Below are 10,475 nucleotides of genomic sequence, written 5' to 3' on the forward strand. Positions count from 1 at the left end.
GTGATTTTTATGGTTTGTTGGATGAAATTATAGAAGTAGAATACCTAGGACCACAAATGCAAGTTATATTATTTATGTGTCGCTGGTTTGACCCTGTTAGAGGGATGAAAGTGCATCCACATTATAATTTAGTTGAAATAAATCATAAGAGATTTTATAAGAGATATGAACCATTTGTGTTGGCACAACAAGCAATTCAAGTATTCTATTCTTCATATCCAAGTTTGAAACGCGATAAGATTGATTGGTGGGCTGTTTGTAAAACTAAAGCACGAAAAAAAATTGAGGCACGTTGGGAAAACATTGCATATCAACAAGAGGAAGTTTCAAACACCTTTCAGACTAAGGAATATATTATTCCAACTTTACGAGATCCCACCGGTGTAGTAATCAACGTAGATAGAAGTTAAATTGATGATGATGAGGAGGAGGAGGAGGAGGAAGGAGAGGAGGAGGAAGAGGAGGAGGAGGAGGAAGAGGAAGAGGAAGAGGAAGAGGAGGAGGAAGAGGAAGAGGAGGAGGAGGATGATAATGACAATGATGACTTTGATTTTTGATGATGGGTAAGTTTTGTTAGCTTATTTAAAGAAATTTCCCATATTTTTTTGTATATACTGTCTCTTTTATAATTTGATTTACTTTATCTGTTAACACATTGTATTTGTTCCTACAGTTTATCAGAGGTCACATTTCATAAATTTCCCCTCCACCCTTTTCCATAATATTTACATAAAAATGGTAAGTTTTCAATTATCCTTTGTTTTGTATCAGATCTGTAATTAACTTTATTAAATTATTGAAATTTTCAGCATATATTTCGACGTGGTGGACGTAGACGGCGACCACAGGACCAGACACATCCATCACCTGCCAGTGAACCTATGCCACCCCCTACTCAGGCAGGCCCATCCCATGTGTCTTCTCCACCGGCATCATATTCCCCTGCCAGTGTACCTATGCCACCCCTTCATCAGCCGGGTCCATCTCATGTACCTTCTGCACCGGTTTCATATTCGCCGCCACAAGTACCTTACCCAGAGCAGTTACCTGTCCACTCAGATCCTCCCGACTCAGCAAGAAACTCATTTGCTGAGTTTAGGAATGATAGAGCTCCTTTAGTCTCCATCGGTGATTCGTAAGTACTATAAAATATTTTATTTGTTAGACCTTTCTTAATTATTTAACATCGTTATTTTGTAATTTAATGCAGCTTTGAAAATCCGGTACAAGTTGTTCGAGAAATAAATAGAATTGTGAACAACCATTGGGGAGGGGATTCTTTGACATATTCAAGCACTCCATCAGCCACAAAACAACTTTGGTGGAGCGAGTTCAAAGTATATTTTCTTGAGTTTACTTCAATTTTATAGTGATTATATAATAAAATAAATTTCTATTTCAGCGCTTAAATAATTGGGACCCGAATGATGAAATGGAGATACGAAGAATATTTAAAAAGAAATGTGGCGATCACATTAGACATGTATTAAGCCACGCAAAGAGTCGGGGGAAAAAGCCAAACTTCATCACTGAAGAAAATTGGGAGAGGATCACTATATTTTGGGCAACGGAGGAAAGTAAACAAAGGAGTGACCTTAATAGAATGAATCAATCTCACAATTCTGGTGACTCAAGTGCTATATATGCGGGAGGCTCCATTAACATAGATGAGCATAGACGGAGAATGGTAATTGTTTCACTCTTTCATAAATTTTTAATATATATCAAATTATTTCATTATTTGAAATAATGTTTTTTTAGACCAAGGAGATAGGGAAGGAGCCTTCTTTCATTGATACTTTCACTCGCACTTTTAAAAAAAAAGATAACACATGGAGTGGGGCGAGAGCAAAAGCAGTCAAGGTAATATTTATTTTACCTTAATATATGGTTTAAATTTAATTAGTTACCTACCATTATTGTCTTAATATTATATGTGTTTGTATTATATCTAATCAATATCGTATGTGTTTTACAAAACAGGAAAAATATGATAAACTCGAGCTAGCTCAAACATGCTCACAAGCTGGTATCGAGAGTCAGGGGTCTGAGGAGTCTGTTGGCAATAATTTGAGTTTATGGTTAGAGGCCAGTGGAGGACCAAAAGGGAGAAGAATATTGGGGATGGGTTCCTTGAGTAGAACCCAAAGATTAGTTGGAACTTCTTCCTCCACATCAGCACTTACGACCCAAATAAATACCTTGACTGATGAGGTTAGCCATCTGAAGGAAATAATATCACAAAGAGACCAAGAAAGGGTGCAAAGAGACCTAGAACGGGCTAATTTGGAGAAAGATATTAGAGATATGCGCCGACAACAAGAATTAATCATGAAACACCTTCAGTTGAGCTCCGCTCAAAGTCAAAATCCTCCCAATGACGACGATGATGATGCCTACGATGATAACGATGATGGCGGTGATGATTTTTGATGATTTTAATAATGTATGATGAATTTTTTTTCTCATGTTTACTGCTTTACACATTAATCAATGGTTTTTTAACTTTTCAACTCTGCCATTTATAGGTTAAGTCTGTTGTCTTCTTGCACTGTTCCACTGTCAATGTATGAGATGACTTATCTTTGACGTAGACTAATCTATATGATTATTAGTTGTGCACCAGTAACAAAATTAAAGCATAACTAGGCAATATGAATGGAGTCTCTAATACTCTGACTTTATTTTTGTCCTGATTTTATAATGTTGTTTGTGCAGGTCTCAATTTGGTGTGATCTCACTGTAGTTGAAGACAGCTGTATTTGTTCACTTCTTTTCGGTATTCCTAAGTTCATTAATATGCATTTACTGATCTATATATACAGTTAGCTTTAAATAATTATGTTATAGTTGTTTAATTATATAAAGTTAACTTTAAATAATTATGTTAAAGTTAGCTTTAAATAGTTGTTTAATTGTGTTCCTTCTTTTTGATAAGCTGCTCTTTCTTGTTTTGTCTTCAATGATAATGATGCATAAAAGTTCTGAATTTGATCTATGTACAATCTCAAAACTATATAGATACATAAAAGTTCTATATTTCATCTAGAATTACATCACACTATTCTAAAATTCTTTACTAGATAACGATGCATCCTCCTACTTTAAAATTTTGCAAAGAGTTGTTAAAAATGTGCTAAAGTTATTCATATGAAATTGTCAACTAGTTAACACAATGAAAGGAACAATTATTTTAAACATCCTTTAGTTTACATTAAATACCAACCAAAGATAAAACTATAAATTCAGCAAATTAAAATGAAAAATAAAGTTAACTAAGTGAGAAATTTGAACCCTAATACCATACTTCACAAGATCTCTCTCTCTTTCTCTCTATATGATGTGCCAATTATATTAGGTTGTATCATAGTTACGATACATGTACTTAGTTTCAAAATAATTCTTATAATTTTATTTACCGTTGCTATGACATGGATGATTCATATCGTTGGTAAATATGACTTTTATTAGAATTAGGGCTTTTATTAGAATGTTTAAGGAATTTCACATTTATGTTTTGTTTTTAATTATTCTTTTTACATGGCTATATCGTATAATATTTACAATCTTTCTTGTTACACATAATCTAGTTTATTTGTTTGTTGTTATGTAGGCAAAGGAGATTTTATGGGGATCAAAGATTTTGTGGCACACGAATATGACTTGGGTTGATGTGTTGGGGATCAAAGTTATGTATTCTTAGTGTTGTTAGATGGATGATGGACTTGGGTTGTTGAACTTGTAAACTTTGTTGAACAAGATGGATCTTGTATGTAAACTTTGTTGAAATCTTTATATTTCTTGAATTATGAGTTGATGTGTTGATGTTAAATTAGGATGTGTTGAATGTTAAATTAGGATGTGTTGATGTTAAATTAGGATGTGTTGAATGCATATTATTTTTATGTATTTGGATTGTATTGCAGAAATAAATTGAAGCTGGAAAAAAATATTTGATATAGGGACGAATTTGGCAACGAAAATGAGTTGTCCCAATTCTATCGTAATTTGGGACAAAATTATTTTCGTCCCAGAATTCGTCCCATATTTTGGGACGAATCTACAAAATTCGTCCCAGATTTTGGGACGAAAATTTATCATATGATTATAAAAAAAATTTGGCAAGTTTTTGTTGCCAAATTCGTTGCCAATTTTGCAACAAATTTATTTTTCATTGCAAACTTAGGAACAAAAATGGCAACAAAAAATCTACGACGAATTCTGGGACAAATTTTGTGGATTCGTCCCAAAATTCGTCCCAGATTCTGGGACGAATTCTGGGACGAATCACAAAATTCGTCCCAAATTTCGTCCAAGATTTTGGGACGAATTTTGGGACGAAAATTTATCTTATGATTATCAAAGAATTTGGCAAGTTTTTGTTGCCAAATTCATTGCCAATTTTGCAACAAATTTATTATTCATTGCAAACTTAGGAACAAAAATGGCAACAAAAGAAATTTTGTCACCGAATTTGTCCCCAAATTCGTTCCAATATTAGGGACAAACTTGGCAACAAAATATAATTTGTCACCGAATTCGTCCCCAAATTTGTTGCAAAAATAGAGACAAATTTGGCGGAAAATTTATGTGAATTCGTCCCCAAATTCGTTCCTAAGTTTGCAACAAAAATAGTTTTCGTTGCTAATTTGTATACTTTTTTGCAACGAATTTGGGGACGAAAATTTTATTCGTCGCCAAATTCGTCCCCAAATTCGTTCCCAAATTTGCAACAATCCATAATTCGTTCCAAAAGTTGGCATCAACCATTTTGTGACGAAAAAATTTTCATCCCAATTTTTGTCCCTAAAATTTTTGCAACGAATTTTTTTTTAAAATTCGTCCCCAATTTTGTCCCAAAATGTCTTATTTTTTGTAGTGCTAAGAATTTAAGTATGAAGGGACGATTCTTACTCTGAATAAGGGGTGTTATCCTCTATCTCCACCAATGGAACCCCATAATACTAGGGGTTTCACCGCTAGATCCGCCCCTAATCTTATATGACTTTTATAGCCCATCTTATGTGGTAAAAGGTGATTCGCTCACCCTCAGCGTCCTGGTCAATTTGTCCTTAGGCCAACATAGAGAATATAAATCATGGATGATTACTAACCATTAATACAAGTGATCAAGACATGAGGGAGAGTATGCTTAGATTTTTTTTATAATCTTATAGCTCATCTCAAATTACATGAAAAGAGGTAAATTACGAAGATGCTAAATAATGACCATACATAGGAGAAGAGTACAAGAACCTGATTATTAGACCCATACTTCATGAGAATAATACCTCGTACACTAACCTGTCCATCCGAGGAATTCCATTGATAATTTCCTTCAAGTTATTATAGATATATATGCTTGGGCACAACTATTTAATTGTCACTGATAAAAAGTTTATCATCATATGCACATAACTTAGAAGCTTCCCCATGCACATCGTGTTTATGCGACAAATAGATAGTCCTTCAATGTACATTGATCCTATTTGAAATCTATGAAGTGGTGCGCTGGTTTCGGTGAACGACGATCCTTGATGAAAATAGCCTCCTGAAGATCTAGAAGAACCTTTCCACGATCCTGCGCACAGTGAGACAAACTAACAAAACGTTAGTGACCTAAGATTGGGGTGGGGATTCCTGGCTACGCCCTCCGACGCTCAAGTCAGTTTCTCTCTCAAGGGTGGAAGAAGAAGAAGAACAATAACTAAAGTACTTTGAAACAAAGTTTAGATGCTAGAACTTGTTTACCTTGCCAACGGAGAGGATTCTCCTTTTTATACTACCTCATGTAACCTCTGTAGTCATGAAGTGGTCCCCGGTTTGTTAGAGTTTGTTAGGAGATGAAGTAATCTCCTAAGCTTCGTGCAATAATCTTTTTAAGAAATCTTTTTTTACCCCAGATGTATCTCTTTTATCGTTTGTGACTCATATTTATGATGAGATATGTATATGAACACGTCATTATAACTGAAGAAGCTTCTAGAAGACATTTCTCGCCGTATTTACCAGGTGGCCACACTTATATACTTATGTTAAGCATTTCTCGATCGATCGTTCAAGCCGATCATATATACATTGAGAATACCTTAAGAATACCTTTTGTTAAGCATGTTCCAGCCGAGAATGTTTATGAGCTTTATAAGGATGAATGCCCTTACGTTCGATCGGATTTTACCCGACTGAGCACATATACACACACTGGTGCTTGCTTAGCTTTCAACCAGCTGATAATATACTAAGAGCTTCTATAAGGCTAAATGTCTTTACTCTCGGTCGGACTTTACTTGACCGAGCACGTGTAAGCATATGGGTTCTCTCTCGGCCCTCACTTGATTAGGATCATACTAAAAACGGTAGATAAGGCTAAGTACCCTTACGTTCGGTCGAGCTTTGCCTGACAGAGCGCGTGTCGGCACATTGGTACTCGCTTAGCCTTCGCTCGGCCAGTAATATAGTACGAGCTTCTATAAGGCTAAGTACCTTTACGCTCAGTCGGGCTTTGCCTGACCGAGCGCGTGATGACACCTTGGTGCTTGCTCAACCTTTACTCGATTGATAATGTACTACAACCTTCTATAAGGCTAAGTACTTTTATGCTCGGTCGGGCTTTGCCTGACCGAGCACATGTAAGCACATTGATGCTCGCTCGACCTTCACTCGACCGGTAATATACTACGAGCTTCTATAAGACTAAGTGCCTTTATGCTCAGTCGGGCTTTGTCTGACTGAGCGCGTGAAGGCACCTTGGCGCTCGCTCGGTCTTCATTCGGTCGGTAATATACTACAAGCTTCTAAAATGCTAAGTACCTTTACACTCGGTCGGGCTTTGCCTGACTGAGCGCGTGAAGGCACCTTGGTGCTTGCTCAACCTTCGCTCGATCGATAATGTACTACAAGATTCTATAAGGCTAAGTGCCTTTACGCTCGGTCGGACTTTGCTTGACCGAGCGTGCGAAGGTACATTGGCTATATACCTCTCCTATCCTTCTTGATCATGACTCATTCTTCATTTGACAGACCGACCTATAATAACCCGTATCATACATGAAGGATCAGGAATATAATCAAAATATCATATTAAAAATATATGAAATTTAAGTTCATGGAGGTTATGTTAAAAATAGATAATATCATATTATTATCGAGATATATGAATTCTTTTGATCATAATAAATATTATCAGAGCAATGGTCTAAATCGAGTCATATGGATAAAACAATGCCCTTGAATGAAGAAAGTGAGACTATTAGAGAAGTAAAATCTAAGTGAAAGTCTAAGCAGATCAAGGGTGACCAAATATTTGATAAAAATTCTGGAATAGTAAACCTCAGGTGGTGAAAAGTCTAAGGAAGTCAAGAGTGACTGGATGCTTGGCGAAAATTCTAAGGAGGTGAACCCTAGGTGGTGAAAAAGTCTTAGAGGTCAAGAGTAGGTCAATAATGATCGGTTGTTTGATGGGAGGTCTAAAACAGGTCAAGAGTGACTAGATACTTGAGAAAAATCTCAGATTATAAGAATAATGGTGGTCCTTCGTTTCAGGGAAGGATTGTTAGAAATACAATCAAAGTGTCATATTAAAAATATATGGAAAAGATCATAGATTTAAAAAACTGGAGATACCTTTATTGGTATGAGACCTTTTGTGTATAATCCAAAAATAAATTCATAAGAGCTTAGATCCAAAATGGACAATATTATATCATTTATGGAGATATATAAATTTTTTGTATCCAAACATAAAGTAGAAGAGAGAAATTTGATTAGATTTATCATTGATCTCTCATATCAACTAAGAGAACTCTATGGGGCAATGATACAGTGACAAAACGTCTTCTTAATTTTTTTAAGTATTTAAGGATCGAGTCTTAGATTTGACGAATTAATAAATAAATTTTCCTTAATGATAGTTAACCTAAGAATGCTAACCTAATAGACCGCTCATTGTGAGCACTTCTTAATTTATTCTATTAGCTAATTAATAGAAAACTTCTGTGGAAAGATTACCTTAAAATTAATCGGAATTTATGCCAACTAAAAAAAAAACTCGATGATATAGTCTCTAAGTTGCTTCTTGATTTTAGTTGTTATAAATGGCCACATGCCTTCTTAATGTTAATTGGACTGAAGTGCTTCATTTAAGAGCCTCTTAAGATGGACAGATATATGCATGCCCTTGAAATTAAAGAGCCTCTTAAGATTGTTCAATGAACTAGCTATTAACCTTCTTGGCATTGCAAGCACTCTTGTATATGATTATTACTGACATTGGGATAGAATCGTTCCATATTGGTGGCAGTTGAACACCTAATTTAAGTCTGATATGTGTGTGCGCCTATGACCTATCTCTCATCTACGCATGCATGTTTCCATGTCTATCTATAAGCCATGCAACTCTCCGGCTCGACAAACGGATAAATTTCACCTTGCCTGTACAGACACTATCTAAACCTCTCACAATGAGGTGGTGGGACCCACTACTTAAGTGTGGGTCCTATCATCCCAATGTGAAAGGTTGGGGCAGTGCCTGTATAGACAGGGTCGAATTAACCCCACAAACGCTCAAGTCAAGTAAGCTCTTGAGTGACGGCTTGCAAATCCACATGGTAAATATTCTTGCAATCAAGGATGACTTTGTTGGTGGCAATACCTAACTTATCACAGACTCTATGTCATCTAGAAGGTTAGTGAATTCTAATAAATGAACTTCATCTTGGAAATGTCTTCCTTTAAGTTATGGGCACAAATCTCCTCTATGATGGAACACACCTTGGAGATAGCTTGTTCTAAGTAGCAACCCAAGCTTAAATAGCATTCACCTTTGTTGCCTTAGCCTTGTCATACTTGCCTTATGTGTGCTACTCACCTCTAGTGCACGAGGTTGATTTCGTAAGGCCTCAAACATAATTGCTTTCCAGCACACTACTTATACATCATTTATTTCAACAATGTACATTATGTATCTAGAAAGCTTCTACAAAATATCTAGATATTTTTTTAATAATTTGAAGATTCTAGAACAATATCTAAAATGATCCTAAGAGTTTAGCAAAATGCATTATGAGCCAAGACCATGGGCTAAAACCTCTCTTAGATTAGAGCACAACAATAGAGGAATTGAATAGGTTTCAAAAGTCACACTACAATTTCCTTTAGATCTTCAACCTTCACATCATCTTTGATGATGTTGTCTTAGAGCATTCACATCAATTTTTTTATTGCTATATCTAAAATTTAAGATAAATGACTCACTTTATTAAATTTAGATAATCACTTTTCATTATACACTACATCAAATACCCTAAAATTTCCATCATCCTTAATTTTTTTTATTATTTTCTTCTCTTTCTTCTATTTTTTATTATTATATTTATGAAATGAGTGGAATGAAAGAGATTAAGTGGAAGGAGATAGATTAAAAAGAAATATTATTTTATTTTTAGGGTAGAAGTTTCATTCCCTAAATTTAAATAATCACTATTCATCAAATCTAAATTTAGGGAATGAATAGGGTAATTGATGCAGAAAATTTTTAGTTAATCTATCCAAAATTTAGGGTAAAAATTTTTAATAAGGTAATTGATATGGATACTCTTAGACTTACCTCCAAGTATTCAATCTTCAAATCATCATTCGTTGATGTTGCCTGAAATATTTGCCTCCAAGTCTTCAACAACTCCATGTTCTTTGTCATAGAGTCTAGAAATTTTCAATCTCTCAAATTAAACGTCTCACATTCAAACCATTTTATTTAATTTAGTTGTGCCAAATATTCCAAAATCATATCTCACCCTATTGAGTCATGAGCTAAATGAATTCTATATACATCCTACTAAGACCCTACAAACTCGATGCATACATTAAAACACTAATAAATAAAACTTAAATTCTTTATAAAACACATCAAAATAACATAATTAAATCTAACCATGTAAGAGCATCAATGCACCCAAAATTTGCCTAGTAAGAAAATTAATACAAAATTTCTTAATATTTTCTTCTAAATGCTCTTCTACCCAATCTCACACTTTATCCTTCATCTAAAAAACTCACATTCTTTCATTCGTATTTCTTTATCCATCGTTCTTTCAATGTATAATCTCTCTATCGTCGAATGTCATACGCATATCACCACTTCGACAAAGCAACCCTTCACATTGAAGTATTTTGAATTTTTTCTAATGTAGCAATTTGATTCTCTTTAATTCAAGAGTACAAATCTCAATTTATTTCGTATTTATGCTCTTGAAAAATCCAACAAACTCTATTAACTACATGGGTTGGTGTCCTCACCGAAGTTACTGTTCAAGTTAGCATTTGACAAAACTAGAATGATACTATGTTAGAAAAAAAATTCACATCTTTTTAATTCTCCATAATTATATGGTATTATCTACTTTAAGTCTATATTCTCATAAATTTATTTTTAAATTCTATCCAAAATACCTCATATCAATAGAGATATCTTTTATTTT

The 10,475-nt window shown here is 34.6% G+C and overlaps 1 long non-coding RNA gene across 1 annotated transcript; it reads left to right on the plus strand.

The window, feature by feature from the left end:
• Positions 1-2,597: 2,597 nt before the first annotated feature.
• Positions 2,598-3,809, plus strand: LOC121982724. The gene is made up of 2 exons (XR_006112210.1): positions 2,598-2,779; positions 3,614-3,809. It is a non-coding gene; the product is annotated as an uncharacterized LOC121982724 (long non-coding RNA).
• Positions 3,810-10,475: the final 6,666 nt, after the last annotated feature.

Source organism: Zingiber officinale, chromosome 5A (assembly GCF_018446385.1).
Source record: "Zingiber officinale cultivar Zhangliang chromosome 5A, Zo_v1.1, whole genome shotgun sequence".
Lineage (NCBI taxonomy): Eukaryota > Viridiplantae > Streptophyta > Magnoliopsida > Zingiberales > Zingiberaceae > Zingiber > Zingiber officinale.